Genomic DNA, 16,307 nt, shown 5'->3' with positions numbered 1-16,307 from the left:
ATACATATTTGTTAAATGAATAATTTCTTTTCCCATCTATCATGTGATACATACAGAGAAGTGTTATGCCTAGATAATTATTAGGTTTGTGAAGTGAATGAGCCCCAAATTCCTCACATGGAAACTAGTTAAAAACAGAATGAATCAACTTCTACAAAGATGAATGTCAAACTTCAAATCTTTTGAGAGAGTTGTTATTGGAATTTCTAACCATTGCTATAGTGACATTTAAATAAATAGTAAAGCAACCCATTTTATCGAGTTCTCCAAAGAGAAAAAAATAAATTCATGCCTACAATTCCTTTAAAATTGGAGGGTAGCTACATTAGTTTGTAAATAACTAAGTGCAAAGTTACCAAGAAATTTATGCAAAAGAACTTTTCATGTGACCAAATTCAATGTTGTATGAGGCAAGTGCCTTAGTTAACTCAACTCTTTGTTTTTGTTTTTGTATTTTTTACCTACTTACTTCCAGAATTAGAGTTAAATGTCATTATCGGGAAATTCCTAACCATGCAAACAAAAGGATTTAGTTAGTGTGTAGGACAAGCAATGTGTGACTGTGTATGGTTTTTAAGTGTGTTAGATCTGTAAAATAATGGTTTAGTTGTTCAGTAAGAACTTGAAGACAGGTGCACAGAGGCTTCAACTTCTAAAACTCTTACTAGCATGCTAAAGAAAGGATTTATAGTGCAGAATTTGGTCTGAAGTTAACATATTCAATTTTCTCCAATGACACCAAGATTTTAAAGCAGGTCATCTTACTGATGGAAATGAATATAGTTCTGATTGTTTGCTTGTTTTTTAAACATGAACAGTATAGAAGCAAAAACCTCATCCCCTTATTCCTGGTTATATATAAGACACCCTGTTACAAATACCTGAAAATCATTTTAGGTTGAGATGATAAGTATGAGAAAAGCCATACATAAATGTGTGAATTGTCTATGATTTTCTAGTCTCAGGTTTCGAGGTGGGAGAGGGGCAGGAAGGAACTAGAAGGAGGTCTGAGTTCTAGGTTCCAGTCAGCTATACTATTTGAGTCACTTAAGGAAAATTTTAATTCCCTTCTCATAAAATAAGTCCTGCTTACCTGAAGCTCCTTGCACAGAGCCAAGACCACCTCTATACTTTGTACATTCAGAAGGAGCAAAATAGTAGTCACAAAGGATCTTTCTCTTTCCTTTCATTTCATTGGACTCAGTGAAGAGGATCCTCCTGGAAACATACAACCTACCAAGCTAAATTATCTCACTTCTACTGAAAGATCTTACTGCAAATTCCATTCCACTCTGATCAAGCCTTTCTTGGAATATATATCTAGAATTTGTACTAAATTGTCATATGCTCATGTAAATATTACCCTGCAATTATTTCCTTAACAAATTAGTCATTTGTTCAGTAGTCATTTTTAAACAAAATTTACTGAACACGATATGACAGACCAGGAATTACACTGCTTAAGGTGTTTACCCTTGTGGAATATATAATCTAGTGGGAGAAGCATACCATGATAAATGAATGAGTATATACAACACCAGGAGTGAACCCTAATGTAAACTATGGACTTTGGGTGAGTATGATGTGTCAATGTAGGTTCATCAATTGTAAAAATGTACCACTCTGTTGGGGGATGTTGGTAATGGTAGAGGACGTGCATGGGGTCGGGGGCTTACGGGAAATCTCTACACCTCCCTCTCAATTTTTCTGTGAACTTAAAACTGCTCTAAAAATAAAGTCTTAAAAATGTGTGTATAATAAAGGTAACATACATAAAAATAAACAAGTAAATGATAATGATTACAAATCACAGGAACTACAATGAAGGAAATAATAGGAATAAAGGAAAGCATGTGAAGTGATTTGAGTTACATTTGAGTTTCAGGGAAAGTCTTTCCAGGAGGTAATATTTAAGTTGAAATCTGAAGAATGAGAAGGAGCTAGCTAGGATGTGTGTGTGTGTGTGTGTGTGTGTGTGTGTGTGTGAATGTTCCAGACATGTGTAAAGCCCTGAGATGGGAAGAAGCAAGGCAAAATTAGAGGCTGAAAGAAGGCTAGTGAGTGATACCGGCAAGAGCTGAAATTTAAGAGGAAGAGGCATGATGATGCAGGACTGTATAAAAAAAAGTAATCGGTCTGGATTTTATTCTACTGACATGGGAAACCACTGAAGGATTTTTCAGCAGGTACGTAATACGATTCTCTGTATCCTGAAAGGATTAGAGAATGCAAGAGTAAAAGGAGCCAGGTTAAGTCTGTCTTCGCGCCTGCCACTAGATTTTATTTTATTTATTTTTTATTTTTATTTTTATTTTTTTACAATATGAAATCTATTTACTTTTAAATGTTGGCTCCCAAATGGAAATACAGTGCTGGCAAAATAAAACAAGGCTGCAACTAGATTTTAATAGTGAAGAGAATAGGTGCTGCCCCTTAGGGCCTAGCCCTGGGCACAGAGAAGGCATCCAATGTATGCTTATTAAATGATAAATGTAATTTTTACATTTTATGATCTGGTGCACTTTTTTACTTTACTGGTGTACTTTTTTATAATAGTCATTAAACAAAAGGTAAGTGCATTAAAAGATCTTTCTTTATGAGGCTAACAACACCTGTTTTATTTTTACATCTAAAATTGGGTATCAAACCAAAACCACATTCAGCCAGGCAAGGAAGATGAAGAGCAGAAGGATGAGAGATGACAATTTTTTCCCTCTTGCCCATGATCCTATTTCCTCCAACTCATTTCTCTGTGAATGTCTTTGGCTAATTTAAGGAACCTATTCTTGACTACAGGAACCATATGTTGTTTCTAAATGTTATGCCCTTAGAAACAGCTTAAGTTTTTTTTTTTTTTTTTTTGGAGGGGGGTTACTCATACTTGATCTTTATAAAAAGCATCATCATCATAATAAATAATCTCAGTAGGAGTATGATCTTTTGAATGTTTGATGGAGATAGTAAAATATTTCACTTTTGCTTATCCATTAAAGCCATGAAATTCTATTAGCTGTGCATGTGCAATATGTCTAGATTTTCACGCCATGATCATATAATTATGAATAATATGTTATTTGATTCAGCAAGTATCTGATTTACATATGGAGGTACATAGCACTGGAAAGATTAGAAATATATTTCATACAGTATTTTACATTTCTATTTTGGGTGTATTCACCTAGTCTATATTATAAAAACAAAGCCTAAACTGATTCCTGATACATTACAACCAAATCATTTGCCTATTATTTCCATTTAATTTCCTTTAATAAAAAAAGTCTTAATTAGATGAAAAGTCTCTATGGCCAAAATTATGCACAGATCAAAGGTGTTGGCCCTTGGGCTCTCTGTGAATATAACCAGTTTGATGATGGTTAAGAGTGAGAATGGGAGCCAAGTATCATATCTTCGGGTGCCATGCTCAGCCTCCACAGATCCCTAGTCCTTCAAACATGTGCTGAAGCCCCCAAAACTGGCCAATCATGTTTTCAGAATGAAGCATCTTGGGCACAGTTCTTTGAGAACCAGTTTCCATCTGGCGTGGTCTTTACTTAGAAAGGTGGATCCTACAAAGCAAAATTCTTCAAGAAATTAGGGATATGAAAACCACGGTTTTTAAGAGTAACTTACAATTAGTTAGGAGTTTTATATTTTTCAATCTGTTAGCAGCATAACTCCCTCTGGAAATTATAATTCAAGATTCGTATATAGCTTTTTGATGATGATGATGATGATGATGATGATATTGATATAATATGTTTTGAATGATTACTATTTGCAAACTCTGATAATCCTTTGTATCATCTTATTTACTCTTTACAACAATCCTATAAGCCAGATATTACCCTTCCTACCCTACTGAGGAGGAAATGGAGACTTCGTGCTTCTAACCACTACCTCTTAATGTTTCTTATAAAAGTAGTTCTGGGGTGCCTGGGTGGCTCAGTCGGTTGAACGTCCGACTTCGGCTCAGGTCATGATCTCGCGGTCCGTGAGTTCGAGCCCCGCGTCGGGCTCTGTGCTGACAGCTCAGAGCCTGGAGCCTGTTTCAGATTCTGTGTCTCCCTCTCTCTGACCCTCCCCCATTCATGCTCTGTCTCTCTCTGTCTCAAAAATAAATAAACATTTAAAAAAAAAAGTAGTTCTTCCTTAGGGAGGAAATTGGTTGGAATATACTCTTCTCCCTAGTCCTAGAAGAGGGGAACGGTTCAGTGTCTTTGTCATCTTTATGCTCTCTTCAAAGATTTCATCCCCAGACAACCTGAAATTGTGTACCAGGATCTGTGTTAGATTAGAACAAGTTATCTCTATTTTTCTTAACAGTTGAAGAAATGGAAGCTCAGAGTAAATGTGTAACTTGCCTAAAGTGAGAATCGCAATTTTACAGCCAGAGCCAGGTTTAACTTAGGATTCCACCGTTCACTAGTGTTGCTACCTTCGCTAAATTTTTAAACCTTTCTGAACCTCTGTTTGCATTTAAACCATGCTGATAAAAATGCCTATATAATAGGTACCTAATTGTCAGGATCTTATTGTGAATATTTAATCAAGAGCCTACGTCAGTGCTGGCTACAGAGTAGCTGCCCAATGAAGGTAGTTATTATTGTGAGTTCGATTTGTGAGTCTCACACAAGAGAAAAGATAATGCCCACTTCTCTCCAGGCATTCACAGATATCACCCGGGATGTGCTTTCCTTGTTATCTAAAGAGGGAATGTTCCATGAAGTTTATCTCATCAAGAAAGAACTCTTGGCCCCAGTTTCCTCCTGGAAATGAATCTGAAATTTAATCTTGCCAAGGTGACAGTAACTGCAAGATATGACCATTAGTTGTGTAGATTTATATGTTTTTTTCTTAATGCACCATAATTATATATTTTTAAATTGGCAGGGTAATGAGTTTTCTTAGGAATTAGTACCATTAATAACACATAATAATATTATAAATAAATTAGTATGAATAAAGCAAAATAGGCCTTGCATAGACCAATGATGAAACTATCTCATGAAGCAAGGATTATGTCAATCTAATTCTATGCAGCTAGAGTCCATCAAAAATAAAACAAAACAAGAAACTTTACCACTTTTCAAAAACCTTCAAAGGCTTCCCATTGCATTAGGCCTCTCTTAGGCTTTAAGATGTAATGACTAGATGTTCACCGTTTCTTTATTTCTTTAACATAATGGAAGGAAGGGAAGGAGGAAGGGTGGAAAGGAAGAAGAAAAGAAAAACAAAAAGGAAATGGGAGCAGGACTGAGTGACTCTTGAATTTAGTGAAGCTCATCTGACAGCAACAAGTCAAACAAGTTTTTTTCTTCATAATCTTTCATAAGAAAACAAAATAACAAAAAGTTGACTTGAATACTCTCCATTTGTTCCAATTTAGAAGGAGATGAATAAATCAGTGAGATGGAATAGAGCATACAGATGATTGACAAGTATTTGGCTACTGTCTTTGGGGGGAAAGTATATATATAAAAGAAGAAAAAATATATAAAATAATATATAATATATATAAAATAAATAAATATGTAATTTATATATAAATACATAAATACAAAAAGAGGAACATATATATAGTCCTCTTGCAGGGTGAAATATGAAATAACATATAGACAAAATAAGACTTCTATGAATTTTAAAGAATTCCTCAGTGTTAAAAAAAATTCTCAATTGCATGCTTTTACCTTTGGATTTTGAAATGTTAAGACCTTTGCCCTTTCTCTTGGAGAGAAAGAAAATGTTTGTAGGAGTTGAAATGTCAGAAGTCATTCTTGGTGCCTTCAAGGCCTGGGATCAAAAGCCCTGGGCTGGGGAGATTTAAGAATAAACAAAAGTGGAAGCAGAAGGCAATGTCTAGCAGAATTCTGAACAGACCCTCTTGCTCTTTGAACATTCCTTCTGACATTAATTCATTTCTAGCTAATTACTCTGCCCTCTCCTTGATTCTCTCTCTTGGTATATTTTTATTTCACCACCTTGGTTACTTAGCATCCTCTTGCTTGCTCCTTTTTATTTATTTTTTCTTTTCAATAACTGTTAGGGCTCAACTTGCCTTTGATCCTTGGCTCCAGCTTCTGGGTTTGCTCTGTACCTGTGTTCAACCAGGCTTACCTTGACTCCTTCCAGTTTCTGATTCCCATTTTAGGGAAAACTCTTGCTAAATGTTTGCATGCATAGCTACCCCTCCTGACTGTCTCCTGCCTTTTTCCTCCTCAACTATCTCCAGCCAGTCTTAGAGTATGGACCAGTATATACATATATATACATATATTATATATATAAATATATAACATATATATGTATATCTCAAACTTAATAATAGTTTCCATTTTGAGGATTACTAATGGACTTAACATATGAAATGATCCTAGTTTTCAAAAAGCATTTTCTAACAAAAGCATGGTCCTCATTGGCTAAATTCTATATGGTATGGCTTATGATAAGTGAACAAATAAAACACTGTCTGTTTTGGCCAAGATCCTCTTATCTACGTGCTTCTATTTTAGAACATAAGAAAGATTCAGAGGATAATAATTTTTATCCTACACTTCAAGACAAATGGTGGAATGTCATAATTAAGTGAATAAGCATTATAGAAATGCCCAAAATTAATGGTTGAAATTATATGCTAATATTTCAGCTTTATCTATAGCCCAAGCCTTCATGCCTATATCAAATATAAGTTTAAAGGATTCTAACTTACAATTATAAGCTTCCTCAGCATATTTAAGATCTTCCTTAAACATTTGTTTAGCTTTATTATTATCAATTAGTCAATTCTTTTCCAACATTAATATTTTCACTTCATGTTCATTTATAACATATATAAGCAAAATTCACATATAAGCAAATTTCACATATATATTCCTGATATTATAAACATTATCACCAGTCATAGAGGACATGCCAGAGCACCCCCAGCCTTTATTGCAAGGCATTGTATCATAAATATTGAGACATACTTTAACTCCTTTATTTATTTATTTATTTTAAAAAAAATTTTTTTAACGTTTATTTATTTTTGGGACAGAGAGAGACAGAGCATGAACTGGGGAGGGGCAGAGAGAGAGGGAGACACAGAATCGGAAGCAGGCTCCAGGCTCTGAGCCATCAGCCCAGAGCCTGATGCGGGGCTCGAACTCACGGACCGCGAGATCGTGACCTGAGCTGAAGTCGGACGCTCAACCGACTGAGCCACCCAGGCGCCCCTACTTTAACTCCTTTAAATGGATGATTGGGTTAGTATGTATTTTGTATCATGCTATGTTTATTTACTGTTGCATAAATAATATAATGCTATCAGTAATTCCTTATCTCAAGCTACTTATGCTACGAACTAATTACAAACATTTTTTTAACATTTATTTATTTTTGAGAGACAGAGAGACACAGAACATGAGTAGGGGAGGGGCAGAGAGAGAGGGAGACACAGAATCTGAAGTAGGCTCCAGGCCCTGAGCTGTCAGCACAGAGCCCAACAGGGGGTTCAAACCCACAGGCTGCGAGATCATGACCTGAGCTGAAGTCAGATGGTTAACCGACTGAGCCACCCAGGCACCCCTGCTACCAACTAATTTTTAAAATAAATATGTATTGTATTCTCTTTTTAAAAAATAAGACATAACCCTGACATAAATAATACTTCAAAAATTGCAACATACACTCTCCACTATTGGTTTTCAGAAATTTTACTATTCATGGATTTATTCAGCCATTTATGCTCTAAACATTTGCTGAAAGTCTTCTATGTGCCAGGCACTACTATGTAAGGTGCTGGATATGTGAGTTAATAAAATACAATTTTCCTTCAGTGATCTCATTGTTTATATGGAAAGTCAAGAAATCATACAAATAATAATTATACTATGATATAGGTTTATAAATTGCAGATACAAGACCTTCTTTCTGTCTATAGGACTTATGAAATGAGCAGGAATGCTGCAGAGGCAAGGAATATAGATGTATCCCAGGAAGGAGCATCTATCTACATGGAAGCTGGAATCTCATGAGTAGAGAAAATAAGGCATGTGGCATGAGACCTGTGGGTAACATCAACCAGTACAGAGTGGCTGGAATGTGGGGAATATATCAGGGAAGGTATGTAGATGAAATGGTGGGTGGGCATTTTTCAAGATGGCTTAGACTTGGCACTATTTGCGATAGAGGCAAAAGATTCAGCAAAATGAGAGAGATGACTGATACAAACATGGAAGAACAATTCCACATGGTCCTCAAATCTGTTTCAAATCTCTTTGAAAGCTCCATTTCCAGCTACCTTGCTGTTAGGCAAGGTCATATGAGTAGCGCAGGTGAATATGTTGTGAGCAAAAGTTCGATGTGTTATTTGTGAGCAGAGATGGTGAAAAACCCCTGTGTTATTTTTTAGTTTCTCACTTCCCCTGCCGTGGGAACCACTGGGGCCTCATGTTGATGTGGGGAACCACATGATCATAGCTACCTGAATTCATGAGTCACCATATCAAAGTCAATTGCACTGGAGAGTTGCCTATATCCACAGTAGTTTTGGTGGAAGGAATAAATGAACACATTTTTTTATTAAGCCACTTGATTTTGGGATTTTTGTTATTGCAGTATAGCGTAGATGATTCTGACCAAAACACAAATCTGAAAGTCAGTACTTAATGGGCATGCAATTTAAAGGAGACAGAAGAAAATGGATTCAAGATGGTAAGTTAGGGGGTCTGGAGAGAAATTGGACCACCTCTTCCTCTCACAAATGTTGAAAAGTTTAGAGAGGGACAAAAATACAGAAAAATTTGGAGGCAGAAAAGGAGAAGTTAAAGGAGTTTATTCATGATGGACACAGCATTCTTGTGATATTAGAAATTAAGTCATCTGCTGAGAAGGTGAATAGCAAGACTGTGGGCAATAAAATTATTGAGCAGTTGAGGGGGACTATTACTATTCAGAATGGGAAAGACAGCCAAGTAGATAGAAGGAAAAGAACCACAGAGTAGTGGTAGGCAGGTATCAGCTGGGTCATAGGGTTATAGTGGAGTCAGTCAACACTAGTGTATCATTTTATATAGCTGTGATGGCCAGCCTGAGAGAAGGAACAGAAAAATCAAATAATTATGCCCACAGTAAGGCTTGGAAAATAAGTTTTAGTACAAAGAGAATATTTCGAAATAATAAAGAAGGCTTGGAAAAGTATAGTGATTTACAGTATTGTTAAATCCAAATAGGAAGAAAGTAAAGTCCAGAGAATCTGATAGGGCAAAAGATTCTACAAGAAACTGTATGTTTAATGTGGTTAAAGAAAAAGTTTAGCAGGACTATTGGCGCAGAAATAGTTAAAAGACAGGAAATTATGCTTACAGAGACAGGAGAATAATGTAATAGCGGTTAAGAGCAGGTTACCTGGGTTTAGATAACAACTCTGCCCCTTGCTACCTATATGGCACTAGGCAAGTTAGTCACATTTTTTTCTGTGCCTCAGTTTTGCTCAGAGGACATTTTAAGCTACACTGAAGGATTTTTGTGAGGACCGAATGAGTTAATGTACATAAAGCTTTTAGAATTGTGCTTGGCAAAAAGTGTTCTGTAAATGTAAGCTGTTATAATGATAGTTTTTATGTAGCTATGGAAGTGGGTGTTGAGGAATAAGGAGATGAGCATTGTAGATGGAAAAAATATTAAGGAATTGCAAGATGGGGATTTGGTGAATCATCAATGTGGATGTTGTGTATTCTCAAGATGCTGAGGATAAACAAAGAAAATAAGATTGTGAGATAATGTGATGTCACAAGGTAATGACCATGAGGATGGGAGAGGAGAGTGGTATAGCTATGGCATTGTTCAAGATTGGTAAGTCAATAGTGTGGGAAGGTTGTCCATTCCTAAAACTTTTCACAGAGGCACAGGGGGTTTTGAGAACATGAACAACCTCTTCTTTCAAGAGTTTTCAGGAACTGGGGCACCTGGGTGGCTCAGTCAGTTGAGTGTCTGAATTTGGCTCAGGTGGTGATCTCGCAATTTTTGAGTTCAAGCCAGAATCGGGCTTGCTGCTCTCAGCCTGTCAGTGCAGAGCCCGCTTCAGATCCTCTGTCCCCCTCTCTCTCTGCCCCTCCCCCACTCATTCTCTCTTTCTCTCTCTCTCTCAAAAAGAAAAAATAAATAAATAAAATATAAAAAAAAGAGTCTTCAGGAATTTTTGCTTCATATGAATGAGGAGTCACAAAGCCACTTTGGGCAAGATTTGTTTTTAATTTTTTTTAAATTTAATTTATTTATCTTGAGAGAGAGTGTGAGTGTGGGAGGGGCAGAGAGAGAGAGAATCCCAAGCAGGCTCAGAGTAGCCAATGCAGAGCCTGATATGGGGCTTGAACTCACGAAACCTGAGATCATGACCTGAGCTGAAATCAAGAGTTGGATACTCAACTAACTGAGCCACCCAGGCACCTTAAAAATTTTTTTCCAGTTTATTTATTTATTTTTGAGAGAGAAAGCGAGAGAGCCTGTGCATGTGCAGCAGCAGGGGAGGGGCAAAGAGAGGGAGAGACAGAACCCTAAGCAGGCTCTGTTCTGTTCACTGTCAGTGCAGAGCTCAACGTGCGGCTCAAACTCACAAACCGTGAGATCATGACCTGAGCTGAGATCAAGAGTTGGATGCTTCACTGACTGAGCCACCCAGGCACCCACCCCTAAATACAAAATTATTAATAAAAATATTAGCGAATAAAGTGTAGTAGGTGTTAGTAGTGGCCGAGTATAATTCATTGCCAAGATGCAAAGATGGTTTTGTGGCAGGAACTTTTTCAATAACATAATTTATTACATCATTATTTTAATGTATTAAAATGATATTAATAGATGCTGAAAAGGCATTTGGTTAAATTCACCAGCCATTTCTATTAAAATTTCAATCAAACTAGGAATAAAAGGAAACTACCTAACGTGATAAATACTACTTATGCAAAACCAAGAGGAAATATCATTCTAGACATTAACCAAAAGACTTAAAGATTCAAGTTTGAAACTGTTATAAGGGAATTTGGTAACATGCTTATATATCATACTTATTTTAAAGGTAATGGTATGGCTCTATACTAGAAATAATCAGAATTAGAAATGTAAGAAATAATCCACAGACAATAATATAAAAACTTTAAATATTTTGTAATAAATTTAATAAGAAAAGTTCAGGGTCTATAGGAAGAGAACCAGAAAATCTTACTGAAGAACTACATCAACAGCTGAACACATGGAAACATATACCCCATTCTTACAAGGGAGGATTAATTTCACAAATTTGTCACTTCTGCCCATGTTGTTATATATATTTAATGAATTGTAATTTATATCTCTATGTTTTTAAAAAATTGAAATATCTTACATTTTATGTGCAAGAATAAGTGTCCAAGGGAAGCTAAGAAATATATGAATATGAAAAATAATGATGAGATTCCTTTCGAGATATTAAAATGTTATAAAGTTAGCATAATCAAAATGGTTAGGTATTAGCATACAGATAGATCGGATAGACTAATAGATTAGTAGACCAAATCAAAAATTGCAGAATACATGGGAACTCAATATAGGAGAATGGTAATATTGCACTTCAAAAGGGAGAGAATGGTTTAGTAAATTAGTACATTTTATTTTCATATTAGAAATTGCTTAATTAGTTATTCATTTGAAAAGATTAATATTGGACCATTACCTCATATGATGTATAAGCATATGATGTATAAGCATTCCACTAATTTTAAAAGGTAAAAAATAAAATAATAAAATGTTTAAGAGATAAAGTTCGTGAGATAATGTGTATAACCTATATGTTGGGGATATTGTGAAAAGCAATATCGTTTTGCTATTAGTAAGTATTTACTATTATTAAGTTACTAACCAGATTATTAAGAAAATGCATGATTGACCCCTATATAAATATTAAGCTTTTTCTTAGGGCAAAAAATACCTGTGTTAGTTAAGATGCATTCCACTTGAAGTACCAAGAAATCCAAGTCATACAGGCTTTAACAAGAAGGGAATTTATGGGCTCACATGCCTAGAAGTCCAGAGACAGGGTGGTCATTAAGAATGGCTTAACTCAGTGTCTATATCCAAATCATTTTTCTGTGATTCTCTCATCTTTGCTCATTTTTTTTTTTTTGAAATGGCTTCCCTCCTGGGGTGCCTGGTGGTTCAATCGGTTGGGCGTCTGACTTCAGCTCAGGTCATGGTCTCCCGGTTCCTGATATCAAGCCCCCCGAGCTGGACTCTGCTGACATCTCAGAGCCTGGAGCCTGCTTCAGATTCTGTGTTTCCCTTTCTCTGCCCCTTCCCTGCACTCTCTCTATCTCTCTCTCTCAAAAATAAATAAACATTGAATTGGTTTCCTTCTGAAGCTGGTATCAAGAAAGCTATAGCAGCAGTTTTTCTAGAAGTGACACCTATACTTGACAATGGCCAGGATAAAAAGAGCCATTTTTTTCCCCCATGACCTATTCTTAAGAGTGAGGAAATAAAACCTTTCAGCAGTTTCTTCTCACATCTTGTTGGCCCCAACTGGCTGCACTTCTGAATCCCTGTGGCTAGGGAAATGAACTGAGGGATTTAGGCCTAAATGTGTATGCAGAAAGGATTGTCACAAAACTTGTTTTTCTCAGTGCGGGGGATTTTGTGTAATTTTTACTTTCTTCTCTAATATCAGATTAATTTTTAGAAGTTCACGGGATTGTTACTTAATAAAAAATGATAAAGCTATTTTTTTGTGGAAAAACCTTATTTCATAACAGATTGCTGAGGAGAGTACAGATTTATATATATTTTTCTCTTTATCATTTCGTTTCTATTTTTGTCCTGGCAGGGAGTCTTTTTTAATGTAAGCCCCTTTTAAAAATGGCCCCCCCAAATTCTATGTATGTACCAGGAAAGATTTTCCTCCAACAATTTGCAATGAGTTTAATTATGTTTCGTTATACGTTAGCAGTACAATTAACATTTACTTCTCGCCAAGCCTCTCTGCTTAGTTGGAACAATGGTATGGTTGACAGGCTTGAATTATATTTGTACCTCAACAAGTTTACTCATATTATGTCCTTGAAGCCATGCTAAGTTATACCACTCTCATCTGAGAGAGGAAACACACCAGTTCCTTTTGATCTGATCTGTGTAAGAGTGACTATGAGCAAATTCCGGGGAAGTCTGAGGCCCCCCCCCCCCCCCCCGCCCCCCCCCCCCCCCCCCCCCCCCCCCCCCCCCCCCCCCCCCCGGCAGCGGTTGCAGGGACGAGGGATAGGGTGACCCCGCACTCACTGCACTAGTTGTCTTTACTGGAGCCTTCATTCCCCAGGAAATGGCACCGTACTGCCACACACAGTGGGCTATATTTAGCCCTGTGGAAACTGGAGAACTTGAACACTCACCAACAAGGAAGTCGAAGAGAGGGAAGGCTTAAGAGAGAAAGATGAGATGCTTTATCTTTTCCTCCTGTGATTTTATTTGGCAGCTAGTCATCCAGTTAGCAAGGTCTAGGAGATAACGAACAGATAAAACGCTGAGTAGTGAGAGATGGCTGGGTGAAGCAAAGGTAGCTGGCAGAGGGAAGGAGCGCGGGTCATTTTCATGTGCAGGGGAGGAGCAGCTATGGAATTGAGTTACTTAATCCTAGAGGGAGAGGTAAAGGCAAAGAGGCTGTTTCTGGAAAAGTTGGTCAAGACCTGAAGTGAAAATCTTTGAGTGTTGGAAAAATGGTTTTAAAAAAATCAGATATGACTTATGGTAACTTTCCAGCTATGTTAATTCAGGCAAATTACTTAAACCTCTCTGAGCCTCAGGTTTTTATTTATAAAGTGTAGGTTTTAAATACCTACCTCAGAGGGTTATGAGGCTTAAATGGGCCAAATATATGTAAAACACTCAGCATGGTGCCTAGACCATAGGAAACACTTATAAGGAGTGGCTATTATTATTACTTTGTTTTAATTTCTGTGTTCTGAATGGAATTGCTCTACTGTTCATAAAGAGGCAAGAATAATAATAAACTATTTGGCAAGGGGGACATTCTCGCTCTTGTTCCTCATACACATACACTCACATACAGGAAAAAAATTACAGGTGTCTTCTTGGTAACATAATCCACTCATAATGAGGCAATGCTCAAGAGAGTTATTCTACTGCATTACTCTGACACTGTCCACCTCTGTTTTGTAGTTGCTCAGCAAAGAGGGAAAACCTTCTGGATTCTCATGAACATGGGGTAAGTGTAGTGTAAGTGTGAGGCAAACCAAAGCAAATCAATGTATGTCCTTTAGACACTCATTGCTAACTAAATATAATAGTTCCCATGGGTAAAATTAAACAAAAGATATGTAAATGCACCAATATTAAGACAATCAAAGAATGATAAAAAGCAATGTAGTGCACAGGGCCTCAAGTTGATATTTAGCCAAGATTATTAATTAAACTTCAAAACAAGAAAATATAAATTAATATTAGAAACATATTTATGTGTTCTAAGCAAAAATAAAACAATTCACAGAAGGTATTTTTGCACTGGCCAGGACTTGACACTATGAGACTTCTAAGATCTTTCAACTCTCAGGAAAAAGTAATATTATCATTCCTTTGCATGAAAAACACAATGAATGTTGTCTTTTTAAATCTTACCTTCTCTTCAACTTGATTTTCTTCAGTTTTTCAGTGAGAAGCAATTAACACTAAAAGTCTTGGCAAATGGTATTTTGTAATCTGCATAACAAACATCAGCTCTACTCTTCAAGATGACTTGAGTTATTTTGGCTTATAGAGAAGTTTATAAAATTTTATAATTCGTATTTAAAAAATTACCAGCAACTTTCATTTACATTTCTTTCTTATTTTTAATTCTACAAGTTCTCTCTTTCTCTCTCTCTCTCTCTATATATATATACACACACATATAAAGTCCTTTCCAATGCAATCTAGAAAGAGATAAATGTGCAGAATTTTTGTCTCTCCTATCTTTTCTCTCTCCTTGCAACAATACCCCATTGACTGTATCTGAAATTTAAAGTAAACAGAAATAAACTATAACTGTTTTTCTATGTGACTTATATATACACATACAATCAATGTATATATATGAGAATGTACTAAATTTTCTTATATATACATTAAAAAAGAGGGAAGACTCTAAATGACCTGAAATTCCCCCTATATTCTTTAGATTTCTAGAATTGGCAGATAGGTGAAATATATATATATATATATATATATATATATATATATATAATCATAGGCAAATGGATCTAAAGGTGGCTGCTATAGGACAAGTCTCCTAGGAAGGAGTCCCTGAGATAGAGATCTCTGTGCACAAAATTTACTGGACTGCTCTTGGGACTGACACTTCCAGGGGAAGGGAAAGAGGCATGATGGGCCCAAGAAGGTAGCCTGTAATATATATAGTCACAACAAGACTTCAGCCAACTCCTGGGATTGGGTTAGGGAAAGAGGCCCACCTTTATACTGGATATGAGATGGCTGTAGGAAGGGACTCCACTCTAGGAAAGGAGGCTGACTACGCCTGAGGGAAATTCCCAGAGAAAGTTGAAAGCTGATGGCTGTCAGCAAACAAAATTTCTAGCTTCCAGGACAATAGGATCCTTGGTCATGGAGAGACAATCTAAGCAGTGTGGCACTGGATCCAGAAGTCATGGAGGATAGATGTCATTCTTGGGTAAGGTGCTCACTGCAAATGTGAGGTGACTGACAGTTGAGATAACCTTTGGTTGCTACCCCAACCCCCACATAGATATTCCTGTACCCCATACTTGTCTGCCATTCCATCTGCTATTATCTTGGCAGAGGGATGAAACAGCAGAATACAGAGAACACAAAGATCAATTCTTTGCTTTTGAGTTTCAAAAGGTTTGGCCTTGGCAAAGACAACATATCTGAAAGAAAGCAGGCTGTGTAAGAAGAGAAAGTTTCTCAACTTTTCCCAGACTAGATAAAGATTTCATGGGCTTTGGCAAGGAAAAGCAGGAAGAAAAATAGAGACCTTGGAGGACTGTGAATTCCTGGGGTGGAGCTCGGGAGCTCAGAGCACAGGAATGAAAGAGACCACACTGTCCCTGACCTCAAGGAATTTACAGACTAGCAGAGAAGATACATTCAACAAATAAACGCCATAAAGCAAATTGACTATTATGATAGAACATACAGGAAGGGAACTGAACTAGGCATACACGTCTGGGAATGCTTTGCTAAAAAAGAGATTTAGTTGGGAATTTGTAGCATAAGTAGATGCTGTCTAAATGGAGAGTAGACAGTTCGAGCCCCGCATTGGGCTCTGTGCTGTC

The 16,307-nt window shown here is 36.7% G+C and overlaps 1 long non-coding RNA gene across 3 annotated transcripts in view; it reads left to right on the top strand.

The window, feature by feature from the left end:
* The window catches only part of LOC109263319 (uncharacterized), an 81,911-nt gene that overhangs the window by 45,120 nt on the left and 20,484 nt on the right, over positions 1–16,307 (top strand). The window contains exon 1 of one of the 3 annotated variants that reach the window (XR_002078150.2): positions 2,003–2,186. The exons of 1 other annotated variant lie outside the window; for it this stretch is intronic. This is a non-coding gene — a long non-coding RNA (uncharacterized LOC109263319). Of the gene's footprint in view, positions 1–2,002; positions 2,187–14,176; positions 14,225–16,307 lie in introns of those variants that run through there. One more of the 3 variants, XR_002078152.2, reaches the window with a different exon arrangement.

Source organism: Panthera pardus, unplaced genomic scaffold, assembly GCF_024362965.1.
Source record: "Panthera pardus isolate Hobbes unplaced genomic scaffold, ASM2436296v1 HiC_scaffold_17, whole genome shotgun sequence".
In the NCBI taxonomy this organism is placed as follows: Eukaryota; Metazoa; Chordata; class Mammalia; order Carnivora; family Felidae; genus Panthera; species Panthera pardus.
Note: the sequence above shows the minus strand (reverse complement) of the source record. Positions and strands in the feature narration are given on the sequence as shown.